Source organism: Neoarius graeffei, chromosome 1 (genome assembly GCF_027579695.1).
Source record: "Neoarius graeffei isolate fNeoGra1 chromosome 1, fNeoGra1.pri, whole genome shotgun sequence".
In the NCBI taxonomy this organism is placed as follows: domain Eukaryota; kingdom Metazoa; phylum Chordata; class Actinopteri; order Siluriformes; family Ariidae; genus Neoarius; species Neoarius graeffei.
In genome coordinates this window covers 30,210,175-30,233,887 of record NC_083569.1, presented here as the reverse complement: position 1 = coordinate 30,233,887, position 23,713 = coordinate 30,210,175, and the positions used below count along the sequence as shown (strand labels likewise).

Below are 23,713 nucleotides of genomic sequence, written 5' to 3'. Positions count from 1 at the left end.
AACTCTGGTCTTGATCCAGGTTTTTGTTGGTACCAGTGAAGATTGTAAACTGATCCAGTATATGTGCAGGACAGTGTGATGTTGCTGCCTTCGGTTCCAGATATAGTGGTTTGTTCTGGTTTAATGCTGTTGTCAGCAGCTTCTGCTAGAAATACATTAACATAATATCATGACCATTTATTATTAATAAACTGTTATTAATTTTTTTTTCTTTTTGTTTGTTAAATAATTAAACATTTCATGTATAATGTATCTGACTTACCAATGTCAGCATGAGTGAGGAAAAGCAAGAAGAAGAGTAACATTGTTGTTATGAGTGTTTAGTTCAGACCTCTAGTTTTAGAAATAAATGCCAGCGTTGTGTATTTGAGATTGTCTCTGATGTCGCCACATGTAGCTCCACCCACTCATATTTATTCATATTCACCACGACTCTGATTCAGCTTATAATACACAAGCCTTTATTTGCATATCTGTGATTTTAATCAATTATGACTTTATGTTGCTATGAACTACAGCACAAATATTACAACTTTGAAAAATCCCCAACTTTGCCATGAGACATATTCTATACTCAGATACAAATTGACTGTGGAACGGGCTGTGGGATTGGTTCTGGACTGACGACCTTTAGGAGGCGCTCTAGAACATCAGCCTCAGATGGACTAGCCCCGTCTCAAAAAATATTTATGGGGGTTCTCCTTCTCTAGGGACTCATAAATGAACCAGAGCGTGACCAGAAACTCATGTGTGTTACGAAGGTACAGGTGCTCTAATCACATGAGGGACTCGGCCCATCGGCGTGCTCATCCAGTCAGCCAGGAAATCATGCATGTTACTCAGACAGGTTCTGGAGGCTTGGGTTCTTCAAGGTCTGCAGAATAGGTGCCACACCGTATGCTGAAGCCACATGGGTGATACTCTCCATCGTAGGGTGTTGAGTGTATATGCCGGTACACTGCCAGAAAACAAGGCTAGAGGCTGAGATACAAAATTCCAGAAGTGGTGTGGCATGGTGTACTGGAACCCTTCTGCTGCAGCCACTGTTTGATGAAGTATTCTGTCAGGGAGCGGTGGGAGACGGATGCAAGTGCAGAAGTATTTATTAAAAACAGAGTGACAATCAGGTGTAAATACAGGCAAACAATCCAAATCAACAGGCAATCTCAAGAATGGGAAACAAGCAAAATGTCGGGTGAGGTATGAACAGTCTATCACAGGCAAAGAGAAATTCCACTAAATAATTTTTGATGAGGCACACCTATTAATTGAAAAGCATTCCAGGTGGCTGCCTCATGAAGCTGGTTAAAGCTGGGCATACACTGTGCGATTTTTGGCCCGATTTTGACACGATTTTCACTCGTGCGACTATTTTGGAGATCGGGCCGAGTTTTGGATCAATCGTGCGTCTCGGATCGTGTAGTATACATGGGGTAACGACAAGCGATTAACACCTCACGACCTCCCGATCGATCGGATGAAAATCAAACCTGTTTGAAATCCTGAGCATCGCATGCGAGCATCGGATCGTATAGTGTGAGAACAGGAATCATAAGCTGCGTGCTGTTTACCCCTGCGATTCACTCGTACAGTGTGAGCAGCAGCTGAATACTGCAATTGAAAAAATCGCACAGTGTCTGCCCAGCTTAAGATAAAGCATCATCAAAGTAAACAGTGGCTACTTTGAAGAATCAAAAATATTAAACATGTTTTTGTTTTTTTAACACTTTTATTGACCACATAATTCCATATATGTGCCATGTGTTATTTCATAGTTTTGATGTCTTCACTATTGTTCTGCAATATAGAAAATAGTCAAAATACAGAAAAAAAAACTATGAATGAGTTGGTGTGTTCAAACTTTTGACTGGTACTGTATATAAAAATCTATAAGGAAAGAGTTGTTGAATACAATTGTAAACATCAACAACTAAAATAAAATATTCATGACATACTTTCTGATCTATCTGTGGATTAAAAATGCAAAATTCTCTTTCCATAAATTTACTTAATTGCTTGATCATTCATACTTTTAAAAATGATTTTTAGTCTTTGCTTAATGCTTCATACTGAAGACTGTGCGAAACAAACAATGCGTTAATAAATAGGCCAGTTCTATTCATTTGGTGAAAATACAAGTAATTGGTTTGTAGTGTTTATTCTAGCTGATACACGAAGATGTGGAGTGCAGACCAGTCACTGGTTTCCTCTGTAAAGCTTTAATATTTAAAATAAACAAATCAAAGTCCAGGCCATATAAATTAATGTGACAAAACTTTAAATCACACAAACTGCAGTGGTAAATTACATGGGTAAACTCCATCCCAACAGAAGTGCCAAAGTGTGTGAGGTTTATCCATCCAGTGGCAGTTCTTGCTTGTATGGTGCCCTGAGCCAAATAGTAGAGCAGGAATCATAATCCGGAAACGAGTGAGGGTCAGTCAATCAGCAAACAATGCAACAGAGAGCAAGCAAAAGACAAGGTCGAGGATAAATGTAAACACGGGTCGTACACTGGAAATCAGGTGGAAAACAAACGGCTCGGTAAAGTTAGACATGGGGTACTAGACGATACTTTGCGAAGTGGGGAAGTGAGAGCTGAGTATATGTAGGAGAGAGGAGGGTGTACCCCGTCTCTCACCCATAGTCAGCTGGGATAGGCTCCAGCTTGCCTGCGACCCTGTACAGGATAAGTGGCTACAGATGATGGATGGATTAATGGATGATAACAGTGACCCAGTGGGCAGCATTGCTGCATCACAGCTTCAGGGTTCTCAGTTGGATGCTGAGGTCAGGTTGCTGTCAATTTGTGTGCAGTTTTACATGTTTACTCCGTGTCTGTGTTAGTTAAAACAAACAAACAAACAAAAAACCCTTGCAGTTGGAAGTTTGCTTGGAGAAACTGCCTGAAGGTGTGAATGAGTGTGTGAAAGGGTTTGTGCATGGTGCTCTACGAATGGCTGACAGTCCATCCAGGGTGAATTCCCACCTCACAGCTGGGAGCCCCAGGGCAGGCTTTGTGTTCACGACAACACTGACCAGCATACAGTGGTAACCAAAAAATAAATAAAACTGTTTACTAATAATGGAATATGTGTCAATAATATAACTGTTCATAAATTTTGAAAGAGAGAGATTCCCACAAAAGTGCATGTCAATTTCTTAAAATCATTAGCAGAACAACCAACAATACAACAAACCTGTGTGAAAGTTTTTGTACAGTGCAGTTGGATTTCCTGTCACTGTGGGTGCCAGAGCACAGTAGTATAATGCAGAGTAGAGAACTGTGCGGGACTGTTTTCTTCATCCCGCTCCTGTCCGCTCCCGCTGAATTTCTGACCATTACCGCCTGCGACCGCAACGTGTCCGCCCATTCCTGCGATGTGTATGTCCACTCCCACCCGCAACCCGCGAAGCTATGAGAATTATTCCCGCATACTGATAGAGATGCATTGATTTTGTGTCTTCTCCCATCCTGCAGGAGAAAACGTAATATAGGCTATTAATAAAGAGATTCTTGGGGTTGTTTGTTTCGTTTTCGGCCTGCGTGGCTTTTGACGCACTGGTCGGGAATAGCGCTCTTATTTCGTTATTTTCGTGTAGTTTTTAAATGAAATAAAGGCAGTTTCATATTCTATCCTCCTTCTCTGTATTTTTTTTATTTGGAATTACCTTTATAGCCTATAATCACGCAGTGATTGAGGTTAAGGTTTCTTTTCGACAGGCATAAATAAGAAACATTAATCAGAACACGGAAAACGCAACACACAATACGTTTAAATATAACTCAGTTTTATCAAAACCCTTGCACCATCACATGGCACATAAAAACAGCCTGCTTTGCATAAAATAGGCCAATACACAACATGAAAATTATTTGGCAGACGTCGCAGGTATCTTGTTCGAAAAAATAGGCTACGAATAGAAACATGCTAACTTAGGCAGCGTAGGCTTCTCAACACCGCCATCATCAGCCTCTTTATGTAGCACCTAATTAACAACGGCTGTGAATGGCTCAAATGAATAAATAAAATAAACAAAGGTAAGAAATGAATTTAACAAACTGAATCACTTTCTAATATTGCTATGGAGGAAGAGAATATTGCTGACCGACCGCGGTCCCAATCTCGTGCGTCTCTCTTCCAAGATGCGCCCACAGACACTAAAGGCCCGCTCTGAAGGCGCACTCGATGCGGGGATACAGAATATGAAACGTGCCAACTTTGAGAGCACTTGGAAGCGCTCTTTTTTGAACTTCCACCATTCAAGCACCCTGTGGGTCTGGGTTATCAGAGAGCCTGGAGCTGAGATAATCAGTAATTTCGTCATCGATCATACTTGGCGCTGAAGTAAAGGGCGCATCATCTTCCCAGTCAGCGAATCAGTCTGTGGCTGTGCATTGTTTTTTGGCTGATGGCTCATCCTCTGCTGCTGTGGCCGTGACCAGGTCAAACTGCATCTTCTGAATAATTTCCTTTGCACCTTTGGATAGGATTTAATTTATAAATATATAGGCAATCTATTTCTAAAATGGCTCATGCTATTATTTATTACGATATATAGCCTATATAGCCTAAATATATATTAATAAAATGTCTCATGCTGTTATTCAACTAGGCCTAAAGCGTTCTGTTTTCTGTTTTTGTGTCTTGGCTAGTAGGCCTACCTTTAACCACCTCGTCTCTCGCATCTGGGGGCAGCATCCGTAGCAGTCGCATTTTAGGAGTCAGGAGCGTTGCAATCCTGTAGATTATGTGGAGAGGGAATGCAGATGTGTCACTGGTGCCCATCAGTTCTTCCAGATGTGAGGCACACACATTGGCGACTTCAGAGAGTAAGGGCTCGAGGGATGCTACTTGACAGTGTTCAATGAGTCTCACGGACCATGGCAGTGGAAATGATGCGCTGGGAGTGGTGCTGGATTCTAAGTCATTAGTAGCATCCTTGAATAACTTAAGGAACGCAACTACTGTTTTCAAAGAATCTGCGCAATTCTTTCATACTGGTTATTGCTCAGCAGTAATGCTGAAATCTCCTCATGCTGTTGCAGTATGGAATCCAGCATATCGTAATTTGAATTCCATCGGGTCTCGATGGATTGCTTGAGGGATTTCTTCAAGCTGTTTTGCAGACCTGAATGCTTGAAATATTTCACCAGCTTTTTGCATTGGTCAACAGTTCAGACAGCTCAGTTTCAGCCAACACACCTGGTGCAAATGCACTTGATAGGGTGACATTCAGAATGTGCGCGTTGCAATTCAACCTGGTGTAGCCACGCAATGTTTACTCCACGGTCAGTAACAAATACAACACAGCCAGATAGTAGTGACGCATCTATTCCAAATTCACGGAGTTTCTGGAACAGCAGACTCCTGATATTCTCCCCTGTTTTTGACACGCCACTCTCAAAGGGAGCTGCAAATAACACCCTGGAAACGAGGTCGAAGTTGTTGTTTGTATAATGAATGGTGCCAGATATGAATGAAGACTTACGGTATGGTAATCCTCCGTCCATATATCGGTTGTGATGGCACATCCATATGTTTCGATGATGGGCTTTATTTCTGCTGCCACTAACGCCTGCAGTGCTTGTACTCGCCCCTCTACATGTCTGGATACAGTGGTTGGATGAGGTAAAACATCTTTAATGTCAAACTTGCCATACTTAGCAGCAACATTAACAAAGTGTTGCAATATGTCAACAAAGCCTCTCCCGGCGACCAAATCATATGGCCGTATGTCTAGACAGCACACTTCCACACATTTCTCTGAAGTTTCCTGTTTAATGTGTGCAAGGTGTAGGTACAGTCCGATTTCTCTTTAAGAAACTACATTTCCCATCAGCCCACTTCCACGTTGACCTGCGTCACGCCAGGGCGGGATCATCTACGTCACTTCCTACAGGAAGTGATAAGAGACCCGGAAACGCTCAGCTCGCTCTCTCTCATGTCCGGATTCCAAGCCATCTGGACACACAAAGAGATACGCTCCGCGAGCAAACCAGATAAAGACGTCTTTTCTTTTTCTTTCTTTCTTGCAAGATCCACAAGTTAGCGCGATTTCTTTGTTTACCACTGGCCACGGTAGATTCTAAGATCGCACGATTTTAAACTCAGTGAGTTACAACCGGTTTTATTCATTAAGTACGTACAACTGCAGCCCAAAGCAGTTAATTTATAATTATGAGCGACCAGAATTCCTCCTGATTGAAGCGCTGTGCACATTATTTTGATCAGAGACTTTCTTTTCATCACGACTGTCGTCGGATCAAGAAGTTCTCTGCTCCACAGAATCGACTCACGGAATCAACTCACGTGCTCCACAACGGCGAGACTCAGAAGTTTTAGAACATTTCCCTAATCTTGCATATAAGCAAGATACTGGAAGTAAGACTGAAACATTTTGGGCATAAAGATCAGTCTTAGGAATTTAGCTTTTATTGAAATAGTGTGAATTTAAACCCAGGTTTATTTGTTACACTGTTAAACACGCAGCGTGTTGATTTATTTTGTTCTATGTTCTCTCAATTGTTTTAATAGATAGGCTGTGCATGCTCCCCTCTCTATCCCTGACTAACACTTTAATTTCCTTATCATACATTTTGACCTTATCAAGGTTTCAGTGAATTTGGTAATGTTATAAAGCTAGTGGATTAGCTGCCACGGCTAATCCTTCTATCTTATTAATATCCAGAGATAACGGTATTGTCCCCAAAGGACGTTTAGGCCTTACACACGGCCTCAAAAGCACATGTCAGCTAGCTTTCCTTTGTCTAGTTAGCACACAAAGCTAATCAGTTGCTTACATACACAAACACATGCTAGCTAGCCTTCCTTTGTCTTAGCCCATCTGGCAAGTCAGGGTGGCCGAGCGGTCTAAGGTGCTGCGTTTAGGTCGCAGCCTCCTCTGGAGGCGTTGGTTTGAATCCCACTTCTGACATTTGTTGCAGCGGATTGCTGAGCCTGGGGGGGGGTTTGCCTTGGTGTGGGTAAAATCGAAGGCTTTGGCTGGCGTCCCTTTGCGGAAATAAGCGGTCGGGATGATTTTTTTTTGTTGTTGTTGCTCACGAATTTGGGCACCTCGCGTAGTCATGGCGGCAGACTTGAAATCCATTGGGGTTTCCCCGCGCAGGTTCGAACCCTGCTGTCTACGTGCAGTGTGAAACTTGAAGCGCGTCGAGTGCTACCCGTGTCGGTCAGGCTGGCGGTGGATCGGTTTCGCCAGAGCCCCTGTGCTCTCGGTGTGAAACAGGACGGCGGTCTTCTTTTGATCACCGCACGTAGGTATTTGAGCAGTGACCCAAGTGCATTGCCAACTCACGTGGTCAGCGGTCGGGATGATTTTTTTTGTTGTTGTTGTTGCTCACGAATTTGGGCACCTCGCGTGGGTGAAATCGAAGGCTTCGGCTGGAGGCGTGGGCTCAAATCCCACTTCTGACATTTGTTGCATCGGTTTGCTGATGGGCCTCGTGGTGTGTGCCCGAGCGGACTAAGGAGCAGAAAGAAAGAGTACACTTTGCCTGTCCCGCTCACGTTCGCTTGCCTGTAAAACAGAGATGCCTATTTGAATTTCAGTATTCTTGAAAACATTTTTCAGTATTTTGGAGTGACTTTCAGTAACATTAATTTATGTGCATTTCCATTATAAAGAGGTATATATATACACCAATATGTTTAACATTTAAATTATTAAAAAGAACTGTTTTGTGTGAATTGAATAAACAAAACCCGAGCAGCCATCTCAACTGAATTTCCACTCAACAAGTTTCTAAAGCATACAATATCACATTTTTATAAATACAATTGTGTTCCCTGTTTGCAGACATTACGGTTGACTACCAATCATTGGTACTGAATCAAAAGTATTATATTATATTGCCTGGCAAAATGTTGTACCTGTTAACGGATTCTAATAAAAAAAAAAAAAAAAAAAAAAATCTTATTTCATGCCAAAGAGAGTCCGACATTGTTATCTTAATGTCCCAATATATAAATACTTCAGCATAATGCTTCAGAAGAGACATTGAATAAAATGACATTTATAATTGTATTTAAAACAGTGGAATGATCAATTTTTGCCACAATCCCAACAGCACTAATCATAAAATTCTGTTTTTTATCATACTACATGTACATTTGCACTTGCAACACTGAAAAGACTTTGAACTAAAGAAGTTCAGCCAGTGTTTGATATTTCAGTGAATAAAAATCATACAGTGGTGCTTGAAAGTTTGTGAACCCTTTAGAATTTTCTATATTTCTGCATAAATATGACCTAAAACATCAGATTTTCACACAAGTCCTAAAAGTAGATAAAGAGAACCCAGTTAAACAAATGAGACAAAAATATTATACTTGGTCATTTATTCATTGAGGAAAATGATCCAATATTACATATCTGTGAGTGGCAAAAGTATGTGAACCTCTAGGATTAGCAGTTAATTTGAAGGTGAAATTAGAGTCAGGTATTTTCAATCAATGGGATGACAGTCAGGTGTGAGTGAGCACCCTGTTTTATTTAAAGAACAGGGATCTATCAAAGTCTGATCTTCACAGCACATGTTTGTGGAAGTGTATCATGGCACAAACAAAGGAGATTTCTGAGGACCTCAGAAAGAGTGTTGCTGATGCTCATCAGGCTGGAAAAGGTTACAAAACCATCTCTAAAGAGTTTGGACTCCACCAATCCACAGTCAGACAGACTGTGTACAAATGGAGGAAATTCAAGACCATTGTTACCCTCCCCAGGACTGGTCGACCAACAAAGATCACTCCAAGAGCAAGGCGTGTAATAGTCGGCGAGGTTACAAAGGACCCCAGGGTAACTTCTAAGCAACTGAAGGCCTCTCTCACATTGGCTAATGTTAATGTTCATGAATCCACCATCAGGAGAACACTGAACAACAATGGTGTGCATGGCAGGGTTGCAAGGAGAAAGCCACTGCTCTCCAAACAGAACATTGCTGCTCATCTGCAGTTTGCTAAAGATCACGTGGACAAGCCAGAAGGCTTTTGGAAAAATGTTTTGTGGACGGATGAGACCAAAATAGAAATTTTTGGTTTAAATGAGAAGCGTTATGTTTGGAGAAAGGAAAACACTGCATTCCAGCATAAGAACCTTATCCCATCTGTGAAACATGGTGGTGGTAGTATCATGGTTTGGGCCTGTTTTGCTGTATCTGGGCCAGGACGGCTTGCCATCATTGATGGAACAATGAATTCTGAATTATACCAGCGAATTCTAAAGGACATCTGTCCATGAACTGAATCTCAAGAGAAGGTGGGTCATGCAGCAAAACAATGACCCTAAGCACACAAGTCGTTCTACCAAAGAATGGTTAAAGAAGAATAAAGTTAATGTTTTGGAATAGCCAAGTCAAAGTCCTGACCTTAATCCAATCGAGATGTTGTGGAAGGACCTGAAGCGAGCAATTCATGTGAGGAAACCCACCAACATCCCAGAGTTGAAGCTGTTCTGTACGGGGGAATGGGCCAAAATTCCTCCAGGCCGGTGTGCAGGACTGATCAACAGTTACCGGAAACGTTTAGTTGCAGTTATTGCTGCACAAGGGGGTCACACCAGATACCGAAAGCAAAGGTTCATATACTTTTGCCACTCACAGATATGTAATATTGGATCATTTTCCTCAATAAATAAATGACCAAGTATAATATTTTTGTCTCATTTGTTTAACTGGGTTCTCTTTATCTACTTTTAGGACTTGTGTGAAAATCTGATGTTGTTTTAGGTCATATTTATGCAGAAATATAGAAAATTCTAAAGGGTTCACAAACTTTCAAGCACCACTGTACATGTAAAAAGAAATTGAATAAGTTTAACTCACATTTCATGGCACTAATTGGCAAGTTCAACTCCAAGCATAGGTCAACCATCACCGCTTCAGCACGTGTCACGTTCCGTGTCTTTTCATCCACAGATTTCGTAAAAAACTGCTGGATACCCCCAGATTTACTTTCCGCCTGACTCGCCATTTCAGCATACTCCATATGTTTTTTTTGTAGTTGACATGCCGCGTGCAGTCATCGCAACCACCATGAGTGATGTTAATGTCAGTGCTACACAGTTTGTAGTGCGCGTATCCATTGCCCTTTTTACACCCAGTCATGCACGGCCATTCTACCGTATCGAAAATAGCGCGAACAAATGTGCGGAATCTGCGCATGTTACACATAGCATGTGCAGTTGTTGGAAAAATAAATAGCCTAGCCGTGAATCGCGCATGGATTGAAAAAGTCGCTTGGACGTTTAAAAACAATTCACTGGAATTTAAGACTTTATAATAATTCCATACAGAATAACACTGTTTGCCGTAACATCGTATTTACGTAACTTTTCCGTACAAAATACGGCCAATCCGTACTAGTAGGCATCTCTGGTAAAAGAAAGAAAGAGTACCTGGTGGCACTTTGCCTGTCCCACTCAGGTTCGCTTGCCTGTAAAACAAAGAAAGAGTACCTGGCTGCACTTTGCCTGTCCCACTCACGTTCGCTTGCCTGTAAAAGAAAGAGTACCTGGTGACACTTTGCCTGTCCCAGTCACGTTCTCTTGCCTGTAAAAAAGAAAGAGTACCTGGCTGCAGTTTGCCTGTCCCACTCACGTTCGCTTGCCTGTAAAAGAAAGAAAGAGTACCTGGCGGCACTTTGCCTGTCCCACTCACGTTCGCTTGCCTGTAAAAGAAAGAAAGAGTACCTGGCTGCATTTTGCCTGTCCAGCTCACGTTCCCTTGCCTGTAAAAGAAAGAGTACCTTGCTGCACTTTGCCTGTCCCACTCACGTTCTCTTGCCTGTAAAAGAAAGAAAGAGTACCTGGCTGCAGTTTGCCTGTCCCACTCACGTTCGCTTGCCTGTAAAACAAAGAAAGAGTACCTGGCTGCACTTTGCCTGTCCCACTCACGTTCGCTTGCCTGTAAAAGAAAGAAAGAGTACCTCGCTGCACTTTGCCTGTCCCACTCACGTTCGCTTGCCTGTAAAACAAAGAAAGAGTACCTGGCTGCAGTTTGCCTGTCCCACTCACGTTCGCTTGCCTGTAAAAGAAAGAAAGAGTAACTGGCGGCACTTTGCCTGTCCCACTCACGTTCGCTTGCCTGCAAAACAAAGAAAGAGTACCTGGCTGCAGTTTGCCTGTCCCACTCACGTTCGCTTGCCTGTAAAAGAAAGAAAAGAGTACATGGCGGCACTTTGCCTGTCCCACTCACGTTCGCTTGCCTGTAAAACAAAGAAAGAGTACCTGGCTGCACTGTGCCTGTCCCACTCACGTTCGCTTGCCTGTAAAAGAAAGAAAGAGTAACTGGCGGCACTTTGCCTGTCCCACTCACGTTCGCTTGCCTGTAAAACAAAGAAAGAGTACCTGGCTGCAGTTTGCCTGTCCCACTCACGTTCGCTTGCCTGTAAAAGAAAGAAAAGAGTACACGGCGGCACTTTGCCTGTCCCACTCACGTTCGCTTGCCTGTAAAACAAAGAAAGAGTATCTCGCTGCACTTTGCCTGTCCCACTCACGTTCGCATGCCTGTAAAAGAAAGAGTACCTCGCTGCACTTTGCCTGTCCCACTCACATTCGCTTGTCTGTAAAAGAAAGAAAGAGTACCTGGCTGCACTTTGCCTGTCCCACTCACATTCGCTTGTCTGTAAAAGAAAGAGTACCTCGCTGCACTTTGCCTGTCCCACTCACATTCGCTTGCCTGTAAAACAAAGAAAGAGTACATGGCGGCACTTTGCCTGTCCCACTCACGGTCGCTTGCCTGTAAAACAAAGAAAGAGTACCTGGCTGCACTTTGCCTGTCCCACTCACGTTCGCATGCCTGTAAAAGAAAGAGTACCTCGCTGCACTTTGCCTGTCCCACTCACATTCGCTTGTCTGTAAAAGAAAGAAAGAGTACCTGGCTGCACTTTGCCTGTCCCACTCACGTTCGCTTGCCTGTAAAAGAAAGAAAGAGTACCTCGCTGCACTTGGCCTGTCCCAATCAAGTACGCTTGTCTGTAAAATAAAGAAAGAGTACCTGGCTGCACTTTGCCTGTCCCACTCATGTTCGCTTGCCTGTAAAAGAAAGAGTATCTCGCTGCACTTTGCCTGTCCCACTCACGTTCGCTTGCCTGTAAAAGAACTCACGTTCGCTTGCCTGTAAAAGAAAGAAAGAGTACCTGGGTGCAGTTTGCCTGTCCCACTCACGTTCGCTTGCCTGTAAAAGAAAGAAAAGAGTAACTGGCGGCACTTTGCCTGTCCCACTCACGTTCGCTTGCCTGTAAAACAAAGAAAGAGTACCTGGGTGCAGTTTGCCTGTCCCACTCACGTTCGCTTGCCTGTAAAATAAAGAAAAGAGTACATGGCTGCACTTTGCCTGTCCCACTCACGTTCGCTTGCCTGTAAAACAAAGAAAGAGTACCTGGCTGCACTTTGCCTGTCCCACTCACGTTCGCATGCCTGTAAAAGAAAGAGTACCTCGCTGCACTTTGCCTGTCCCACTCACATTCGCTTGTCTGTAAAAGAAAGAAAGAGTACCTGGCTGCACTTTGCCTGTCCCACTCACGTTCGCATGCCTGTAAAAGAAAGAGTACCTCGCTGCACTTTGCCTGTCCCACTCACATTCGCTTTTCTGTAAAAGAAAGAGTACCTCGCTGCACTTTGCCTGTCCCACTCACATTCGCTTGCCTGTAAAACAAAGAAAGAGTACATGGCGGCACTTTGCCTGTCCCACTCACGTTCGCTTGCCTGTAAAACAAAGAAAGAGTACCTGGATGCACTTTGCCTGTCCCACTCACGTTCGCATGCCTGTAAAAGAAAGAGTACCTCGCTGCACTTTGCCTGTCCCACTCACATTCGCTTGCCTGTAAAACAAAGAAAGAGTACATGGCGGCACTTTGCCTGTCCCACTCACGTTCGCTTGTCTGTAAAAGAAAGAAAGAGTACCTGGCTGCACTTTGTCTGTCCCACTCACGTTCGCTTGCCTGTAAAAGAAAGAAAGAGTACCTCGCTGCACTTGGCCTGTCCCAATCAAGTACGCTTGTCTGTAAAATAAAGAAAGAGTACCTGGCTGCACTTTGCCTGTCCCACTCACGTTCGCTTGCCTGTAAAAGAAAGAGTATCTCGCTGCACTTTGCCTGTCCCACTCACGTTCTCTTGCCTGTAAAAGAAAGAAAGAGTACCTGGGTGCAGTTTGCCTGTCCCACTCACGTTCGCTTGCCTGTAAAATAAAGAAAAGAGTAACTGGCGGCACTTTGCCTGTCCCACTCACGTTCGCTTGCCTGTAAAACAAAGAAAGAGTACCTGGCAGCACTTTGCCTGTCCCACTCACGTTCGCTTGCCTGTAAAAGAAAGAGTACCTGGTGACACTTTGCCTGTCCCACTCACGTTCGCTTGCCTGTAAAAAAGAAAGAGTACCTGGCTGCAGTTTGCCTGTCCCACTCACGTTCGCTTGCCTGTAAAAGAAAGAAAGAGTACCTGGCGGCACTTTGCCTGTCCCACTCACGTTCGCTTGCCTGTAAAAGAAAGAAAGAGTACCTGGCTGCATTTTGCCTGTCCAGCTCACATTCCCTTGCCTGTAAAAGAAAGAGTACCTTGCTGCACTTTGCCTGTCCCACTCACGTTCTCTTGCCTGTAAAGGAAAGAAAGAGTACCTGGCTGCAGTTTGCCTGTCCCACTCACGTTCGCTTGCCTGTAAAACAAAGAAAGAGTACCTGGCTGCACTTTGCCTGTCCCACTCACGTTCGGTTGCCTGTAAAAGAAAGAAAGAGTACCTCGCTGCACTTTGCCTGTCCCACTCACGTTCGCTTGCCTGTAAAACAAAGAAAGAGTACCTGGCTGCAGTTTGCCTGTCCCACTCACGTTCACTTGCCTGTAAAAGAAAGAAAGAGTAACTGGCGGCACATTGCCTGTCCCATTCACGTTCGCTTGCCTGCAAAACAAAGAAAGAGTACCTGGCTGCAGTTTGCCTGTCCCACTCACGTTCGCTTGCCTGTAAAAGAAAGAAAAGAGTACATGGCGGCACTTTGCCTGTCCCACTCACGTTCGCTGGCCTGTAAAACAAAGAAAGAGTACCTGGCTGCACTTTGCCTGTCCCACTCACGTTCGCTTGCCTGTAAAAGAAAGAAAGAGTAACTGGCGGCACTTTGCCTGTCCCACTCACGTTCGCTTGCCTGTAAAACAAAGAAAGAGTACCTGGCTGCAGTTTGCCTGTCCCACTCACGTTCGCTTGCCTGTAAAAGAAAGAAAAGAGTACACGGCGGCACTTTGCCTGTCCCACTCACGTTCGCTTGCCTGTAAAACAAAGAAAGAGTATCTCGCTGCACTTTGCCTGTCCCACTCACGTTCGCATGCCTGTAAAAGAAAGAGTACCTCGCTGCACTTTGCCTGTCCCACTCACATTCGCTTGTCTGTAAAAGAAAGAAAGAGTACCTGGCTGCACTTTGCCTGTCCCACTCACATTCGCTTGTCTGTAAAAGAAAGAGTACCTCGCTGCACTTTGCCTGTCCCACTCACATTCGCTTGCCTGTAAAACAAAGAAAGAGTACATGGCGGCACTTTGCCTGTCCCACTCACGTTCGCTTGCCTGTAAAACAAAGAAAGAGTACCTGGCTGCACTTTGCCTGTCCCACTCACGTTCGCTTGTCTGTAAAAGAAAGAAAGAGTACCTGGCTGCACTTTGCCTGTCCCACTCACGTTCGCTTGCCTGTAAAAGAAAGAAAGAGTACCTCGCTGCACTTGGCCTGTCCCAATCAAGTACGCTTGTCTGTAAAATAAAGAAAGAGTACCTGGCTGCACTTTGCCTGTCCCACTCACGTTCGCTTGCCTGTAAAACAAAGAAAGAGTACCTGGCTGCACTTTGCCTGTCCCACTCACGTTCGCATGCCTGTAAAACAAAGAAAGAGTACCTGGCTGCACTTTGCCTGTCCCACTCACGTTTGCATGCCTGTAAAAGAAAGAAAGAGTACCTGGCTGCACTTTGCCTGTCCCACTCACGTTCGCTTGCCTGTAAAAGAAAGAAAAGAGTAACTGGCGGCACTTTGCCTGTCCCACTCACGTTCGCTTGCCTGTAAAACAAAGAAAGAGTACCTCGCTGCACTTGGCCTGTCCCAATCAAGTACGCTTGTCTGTAAAATAAAGAAAGAGTACCTGGCTGCACTTTGCCTGTCCCACTCACGTTCGCTTGCCTGTAAAACAAAGAAAGAGTACCTGGCTGCACTTTGCCTGTCCCACTCACGTTCGCATGCCTGTAAAACAAAGAAAGAGTACCTGGCTGCACTTTGCCTGTCCCACTCACGTTCGCTTGCCTGTAAAAGAAAGAAAGAGTACCTGGGTGCAGTTTGCCTGTCCCACTCACGTTCGCTTGCCTGTAAAAGAAAGAAAAGAGTAACTGGCGGCACTTTGCCTGTCCCACTCACGTTCGCTTGCCTGTAAAACAAAGAAAGAGTACCTGGGTGCAGTTTGCCTGTCCCACTCACGTTCGCTTGCCTGTAAAAGAAAGAAAAGAGTACATGGCTGCACTTTGCCTGTCCCACTCACGTTCGCTTGCCTGTAAAACAAAGAAAGAGTACCTGGCTGCACTTTGCCTGTCCCACTCACGTTCGTATGCCTGTAAAAGAAAGAGTACCTCGCTGCACTTTGTCTGTCCCACTCACATTCGCTTGTCTGTAAAAGAAAGAAAGAGTACCTGGCTGCACTTTGCCTGTCCCACTCACGTTCGCATGCCTGTAAAAGAAAGAGTACCTCGCTGCACTTTGCCTGTCCCACTCACATTCGCTTGTCTGTAAAATAAAGAAAGAGTACCTGGCTGCACTTTGCCTGTCCCACTCACGTTCGCTTGCCTGTAAAACAAAGAAAGAGTACCTGGATGCACTTTGCCTGTCCCACTCACGTTCGCATGCCTGTAAAAGAAAGAGTACCTCGCTGCACATTGCCTGTCCCACTCACATTCGCTTGTCTGTAAAAGAAAGAAAGAGTACCTGGCTGCACTTTGGCTGTCCCACTCACATTCGCTTGTCTGTAAAAGAAAGAAAGAGTACCTGGCTGCACTTTGGCTGTCCCACTCACGTTCGCTTGCCTGTAAAAGAAAGAGTACCTCGCTGCACTTTGCCTGTCCCACTCACATTCGCTTGTCTGTAAAAGAAAGAAAGAGTACCTGGCTGCACTTTGCCTGTCCCACTCACGTTCGCATGCCTGTAAAAGAAAGAGTACCTCGCTGCACTTTGCCTGTCCCACTCACATTCGCTTGTCTGTAAAAGAAAGAAAGAGTACCTGGCTGCACTTTGCCTGTCCCACTCACGTTCGCTTGCCTGTAAAAGAAAGAAAGAGTACCTCGCTGCACTTGGCCTGTCCCAATCAAGTACGCTTGCCTGTAAAACAAAGAAAGAGTACATGGCGGCACTTTGCCTGTCCCACTCACGTTCGCTTGCCTGTAAAACAAAGAGTACCTGGCTGCACTTTGCCTGTCCCACTCACGTTCGCATGCCTGTAAAAGAAAGAAAGAGTACCTGGCTGCACTTTGCCTGTCCCACTCACGTTCGCTTGCCTGTAAAACAAAGAAAGAGTACCTGGGTGCAGTTTGCCTGTCCCACTCACGTTCGCTTGCCTGTAAAAGAAAGAATAGAGTACATGGCGGAACTTTGCCTGTCCCACTCACGTTCGCTTGCCTGTAAAACAAAGAAAGAGTACCTGGCTGCACTTTGCCTGTCCCACTCACGTTCGCATGCATGTAAAAGAAAGAGTACCTCGCTGCACTTTGCCTGTCCCACTCACGTTCGCTTGCCTGTAAAACAAAGAAAGAGTACCTGGGTGCAGTTTGCCTGTCCCACTCACGTTCGCTTGCCTGTAAAAGAAAGAATAGAGTACCTGGCTGCACTTTGCCTGTCCCACTCACGTTCGCTTGCCTGTAAAACAAAGAATAGAGTACATGGCGGAACTTTGCCTGTCCCACTCACATTCGCTTGTCTGTAAAAGAAAGAAAGAGTACCTGGCTGCACTTTGCCTGTCCCACTCATGTTCGCTTGCCTGTAAAAGAAAGAAAGAGTACCTCGCTTCACTTGGCCTGTCCCAATCAAGTACGCTTGTCTGTAAAATAAAGAAAGAGTACCTGGATGCACTTTGCCTGTCCCACTCACGTTCGCTTGCCTGTAAAACAAAGAAAGAGTATCTCGCTGCACTTTGCCTGTCCCACTCACGTTCGCTTGCCTGTAAAAGAAAGAAAGAGTATCTGGGTGCAGTTTGCCTGTCCCACTCACGTTCGCTTGCCTGTAAAAGAAAGAAAAGAGTAACTGGCGGCACTTTGCCTGTCCCACTCACCTTCGCTTGCCTGTAAAACAAAGAAAGAGTACCTGGGTGCAGTTTGCCTGTCCCACTCACGTTCGCTTGCCTGTAAAAGAAAGAAAAGAGTACATGGCGGCACTTTGCCTGTCCCACTCACGTTCGCTTGCCTGTAAAACAAAGAAAGAGTACCTGGCTGCACTTTGCCTGTCCCACTCACGTTCGCATGCCTGTAAAAGAAAGAGTACCTCGCTGCACTTTGCCTGTCCCACTCACATTCGCTTGTCTGTAAAAGAAAGAAAGAGTACCTGGCTGCACTTTGCCTGTCCCACTCACGTTCGCATGCCTGTAAAAGAAAGAGTACCTCGCTGCACTTTGCCTGTCCCACTCACATTCGCTTGTCTGTAAAAGAAAGAGTACCTCGCTGCACTTTGCCTGTCCCACTCACATTCGCTTGCCTGTAAAACAAAGAAAGAGTACATGGCGGCACTTTGCCTGTCCCACTCACGTTCGCTTGCCTGTAAAACAAAGAAAGAGTACCTGGCTGCACTTTGCCTGTCCCACTCACGTTCGCATGCCTGTAAAAGAAAGAGTACCTCGCTGCACTTTGCCTGTCCCACTCTCATTCGCTTGTCTGTAAAAGAAAGAAAGAGTACCTGGCTGCACTTTGCCTGTCCCACTCACGTTCGCTTGCCTGTAAAAGAAAGAAAGAGTACCTCGCTGCACTTGGCCTGTCCCAATCAAGTACGCTTGTCTGTAAAATAAAGAAAGAGTACCTGGCTGCACTTTGCCTGTCCCACTCACGTTCGCTTGCCTGTAAAACAAAGAAAGAGTACCTGGCTGCACTTTGCCTGTCCCACTCACGTTCGCATGCCTGTAAAAGAAAGAGTATCTCGCTGCACTTTGCCTGTCCCACTCATGTTCGCTTGCCTGTAAAAGAAAGAAAGAGTATCTGGGTGCAGTTTGCCTGTCCCACTCACGTTCGCTTGCCTGTAAAAGAAAGAAAAGAGTAACTGGCGGCACTTTGCCTGTCCCACTCACGTTCGCTTGCCTGTAAAACAAAGAAAGAGTACCTGGGTGCAGTTTGCCTGTCCCACTCACGTTCGCTTGCCTGTAAAAGAAAGAAAAGAGTACATGGCGGCACTTTGCCTGTCCCACTCACGTTCGCTTGCCTGTAAAACAAAGAAAGAGTACCTGGCTGCACTTTGCCTGTCCCACTCACGTTCGCATGCCTGTAAAAGAAAGAGTACCTCACTGCACTTTGCCTGTCCCACTCACATTCGCTTGTCTGTAAAAGAAAGAGTACCTCGCTGCACTTTGCCTGTCCCACTCACATTCGCTTGCCTGTAAAACAAAGAAAGAGTACATGGCGGCACTTTGCCTGTCCCACTCACGTTCGCTTGCCTGTAAAACAAAGAAAGAGTACCTGGCTGCACTTTGCCTGTCCCACTCACGTTCGCATGCCTGTAAAAGAAAGAGTACCTCGCTGCACTTTGCCTGTCCCACTCACATTCGCTTGTCTGTAAAAGAAAGAAAGAGTACCTGGCTGCACTTTGCCTGTCCCACTCACGTTCGCTTGCCTGTAAAAGAAAGAAAGGGTACCTCGCTGCACTTGGCCTGTCCCAATCAAGTACGCTTGTCTGTAAAATAAAGAAAGAGTACCTGGCTGCACTTTGCCTGTCCCACTCACAAATGAGAGTTAACTTTATTCCTGAGAGCGTTTCCGCCTGTTCACTGCTATTTTTGACCCTTTTTGTAATAATGAGGTGTTTAAAGCGCTTGTTGTTGAAGTGAAAAAGAAAACTGAGAGTTCATTGCTGCCGGTGCGGGAATAAACCCAGTGGTGCTGCAGGAATAAACCCAGTGGTGCTGCAGGAATAACCGCTGTGTCAGAGTCGCTGCTGGGATCTGGGATCCGCTTCTACAAATGAGCATTTTGTGGGGATTTCCAAACATTTAAACTAGTGCTGTCAAAAATGTCGCGTTATTAACGCGTTATTAACGCGTTAACTTGACTCAGTTTTAATGGCGATAATTTTTTTATCGCGAGATTAACGCTCTGTGACATGATGTAGGTTTTTCATAAGCTTTTGAAACTGCCAGGAACTTGGAACAGAGACTTTGCTTAGAAAAACGATAGCAGCTAGACTGTAATGCCACGCCCCACACAGCCAGAGTCCTCTGCCCTCCCCCAAAGAGCCACGGTGCTCGGCTTAGGTTTCGTTTTCCCATTGGCGGCTCCAGCCCCACTTTGCAGTGGCTGTGACAAGACGTGTTATGCTCTGCAATTAAAAAAAAAAAAAAAAAAACACACATTGGCACAACCAGTGTTCGAACTATGCCGATATTTTCGGGGGGTCCCTTTTTTTCCCTTGGGGGGGTGCTTGCGCTTGTCTCAGAGCGCGGATCTCCATCGCGCGCTCACTTCGGATATGCAAATGCTTCCCATTACACACGATTGCTATGTCAATAAACATCATTTTGCCAATATTTTAGAGACCCCCCAACATTTCCCAAATCATGTTTTCAAGGGATCTCATGTCTGTTTCAGGGGATCTCGGATCCCCCAAGTACCCCCGTAGTTCGAATGGTGAGCAAGCCCATTCACTTTTTTATGCTGATAAGAGAATTACATGGTTTTTCATGTGACAAAAATGTGCGATTAAATTGCGATTAATCGCGAGTTAACTATGACAGTCGCGACATTAATCGCGATTAAATATTTTAATCGCTTGACAGCACTAATTTAAACACAAACACCTTTCAATTTCAGCAAGGTGGGCAGGGACTTCATGAATATTCATTAGGAAAGTGCCGCCTGATTGGCCGGTGAAGTCTTTCTATTCCACCGCGTTACTTTATGAGGAAGCGGTTTTGTTTGGTTCCGAACCCATCAGTCCGAGTCCAATAATTATTCTACCATCAGGAAAAGCAGCACAGAATTTACTGCGATTGGTTTCAAATGCATGTTGTTGTGGTTCGTGGATTATTATCCGTAAATAAAGTTGGACTTTTCTTCAAAAGGAGCGAAATCAGTGGCGGATTTAGCAAATTGGGGGCCCCAGGCGAAGGTATGTATGGGGTCCCCCTCATCCGATCCGAAACAAAAAAAAAAATGTACCGACTGCATGGTGGATAAGCAGGTAAAGCTAATCTATAGGGAAGTAAAGGTTGGAGAGGAGAAAAAAAAACATTCCCCTTTAAACCCTGCATACACTTCTTTACTCCAAAATGAAGATGGAAAGCAGAGAACACAAAAAGTGTAGCACTACACAAACTAATAGTCATGATGGAACCCAACAGAGAATAAGATTTCAGATAACATCTGTCTTTGCCAAAATGCCAGGAAAACCAGCACTGTTTATTTTTTTTTAAAGATCAGAACATTTCAAACATTCTATAAATAAAACTATGTACATAGTTGTGTGTGTGTGTGTGTGTGAGTGAGTTAGTGTTTGTGAGTGTATGTGTGAGTGAGTGAGTTAGTGTGTGTGTGAGTTAGTGTTTGTGAGAGGAGGTAAGAAGTGTGGACTGAGGAGAGATGAGGTGGCATTTGGCTCTAAGCAACTCCATATCCCTGTGAATGTATGTTTCAGTGAGTGAGAGAGAATGAGACAGTGTGTGAGAGAGAGAGTGTTCTGTGTGTGAGTGAGTGAGTGAGTGAGTGAATGAATGAGAGTCATTTTCTTCGTGGTGGTCAACAGAAACGGGACACGCGCTCACCACCTCCGCTATGTTTTTTTTTTCAGACTTATTAGTCTGTTGCTCGTCTGCTCTGCTGGAGCTTGATGCCGCTCGCTCCCCTCCTGCATCAACAGCAGCTCCTCCTGCTCCGCTACAGCATCCGAGTCAACCGACGGTGTTGACACATTAAAGAAAGTTGTAAGCTTGGGAAGCGCATCATTCTTTGATTTCGCCTCATCCCGCTTCCTCCTTTTCGTAGCACCACTTGGAAAGTGGCGCTTCATTTCGCTGATCACAAGTTCAAAACAATTCAGCACAGTCGCTATTAGAAGTTCCCTGAATTCACTCACTCAGGTTCAGTTCACGTTCGTCGCGCAATGTTCTCGGACTCGCGCGATCATTGCATGGAATAGTCCATTTCAACACAAACGGGGGGGTGTACAAATACTTCATTCCTTTGTATTTTAGTTTTTTGTCTTCGATTTAAACATACAAAATTACAATTTACAAACACAATGGCTTAGGAATGGATCGCTGTCCAAAGGCCCCCAAATCCCCAGCTGATTCGGGAAGGGGCAGCTGGTCTGGGGCCCCTGCCGAATGGGAAAGTTGGAGGGGCCCAAGGCAATTGCCTACTTCGCCTCTATTGTAAGAGCGCCTCTGAGTGAAATAAAAGATTTGTACAAAACACAGGTTTATGTCCCAAACCAGCATTATGTAATAATTCATTTACTGTGTTTTGATCCAATCCTATAAGGGGGGTTAGACCAAAATTTTTTTCTACCCCCTCCAAAATATGGAGATGATCTATCTATGGAAATACCAATATTTGGCCAACTGAAAAATGCTAACGCCCCTGTACATACCCTCTGAAGTTAATAACCCCTCCAAATAGTCAAAAACCGCCTTTTTCACTAATATAAGCATTCCTTAACGGAAATAACTCTTAAACATAACATCAAAAATCACAGTAATAACATTTATTTCTCACAAAAAGAGTTGTTAGAAACCCTCACTTTGTCTCTGTTTACGGGTTTGAATCAGAGTAACAAATTCTCCATAAAGTTTCAAGAGATGCTTCTTTATATGTCTGGTGTGGATGGTGTATAAGTTACAAAATAACCAGTGCTCTTGAACAAGTTCTGCCAGCAACTGAGCAGCAGCATCCCTGGATCTCTGTGCTTGACCAGCACGCTTCGGCCGCAGCAGATCGAGCATATTCTGAATGATGTCCTTCCCTGTTGGAAGCATCCCAGAAGGGAACTCAGCCTGCTCTATGTACTCTACTACACTGAGTATCTTCTTAGCTTTTGACCGTGTTGCAACAGAAGCCATTATTTACCTGCAAGAATACAAATAATGACTATTTATACACTGGGAGATATAATTCAGATATGAATCATTTGTGCATACTGGTTCTTAAAACTAAATTAGTAACCTTAAGTAATGATCCTCTGTGCTTAAAAATAGTTCATATTTGAGGTATTACTGAAGAGTGTGACATTCATCAATAACTTTAAAACTTGCTGAAAAAGAGCAGAATTACCATATGTTTAATTTACTTGAATGTAAGGTTACTTACCACCAAGCTTATTACCTTAAAATAATGATAATCTGCACGGAAAATGTTGTAGTCGTACCTAGTGGCATACCTGAAGAGGTTCACATTCATCGATAACTTTAAAACACATTAAAAAAAAGCAGCATTCTAATATCAAACAGCACTGTAATGTATTTTGTCATGAATGGAAACTTTCAGAGGGTATGTACAAGGAGGTTAGCAAGGTTCAATTTAATAAAATTTGACATTTTCCCACATAGATGGACCATCTCCATATTTCTAGGGGGGTAAAACATGGAAAAGTCAAAATTCTTAACACACCCCCCCCCCCCCCCACCACCACCACCACCACCACCACCACCACCTATAATTAGCCTCTGATCAGGAAAAGGAGCACAAAATTTACTGCGATTGGTTTCAAATGATTATAATTTCATTTTCAGTCAGACTTCAGATGAGCATTTTAGACAGATTTATTTTTGAATACAGTATGTAGTTTTCACATTTTCATAACAGGCTTATTAAATAAATATACAGCAACAATGTTCCAACAAATATTTTAATGAGTCTGAGTTTTGACTTTGACAGAATTATTCACTCTGTCAAAGTCCAAAGATCATTGCATCATACAAAATAAATAAACACACACATAAATGTGGGTGAGGTGGCCGAGAGGTTAAGGCGATGGACTGCTAATCCATTGTGCTCTGCATGCGTGGGTTTGAGTCCCACCCTCACCGCATGTCTGCTCTTTTGGGTGGCGTAGTGGTTAGCACGGTCGCCTCACAGCAAGAAGGTTCCTGGTTGAACCCAGCTGCTGGCGAGGGCCTTTCTGTGGGGAGTTTTCATGTTGTGTCTGCGTGGGTTTCCTCCGGGTGCTCCGGTTTCCCCCACAATCCAAAGACATGCAGTTGGGTTGACGTGGGGCGGCCTTGAGCAAGGTGCTGCTCACTGGGTGTGTGCGCATGTGTTCACTGCTTCAGATGGGTTAAATGCAGAGGATGAATTTCATTGTGCTTGAAGTGTGCATATGACAAATAAAGGTTTAAAAATAAATATTAACATAGAGTATATAAAATGCAATTTTAACAAACAAAGGTTTAGGAAAAATGTAAACACCTGTAACTTAATTCATGACACCTTTTCTCGTTATCTGTGCAAAGATCTGTACTATTAATTCAGATTTATTCCCTTTGCAGACTTTTTAATTCAAAT

The 23,713-nt window shown here is 44.3% G+C and overlaps 2 non-coding genes across 2 annotated transcripts; both read left to right on the top strand.

Moving 5' to 3' along the window:
- Positions 1–6,856: 6,856 nt before the first annotated feature.
- On the top strand, positions 6,857–6,939 carry trnal-uag (transfer RNA leucine (anticodon UAG)). The gene has a single exon. It is a non-coding gene; the product is annotated as a tRNA-Leu (tRNA).
- Positions 6,940–23,156: 16,217 nt separating this feature from the next.
- trnas-gcu (transfer RNA serine (anticodon GCU)) lies at positions 23,157–23,238 on the top strand. The gene has a single exon. It is a non-coding gene; the product is annotated as a tRNA-Ser (tRNA).
- Positions 23,239–23,713: the final 475 nt, after the last annotated feature.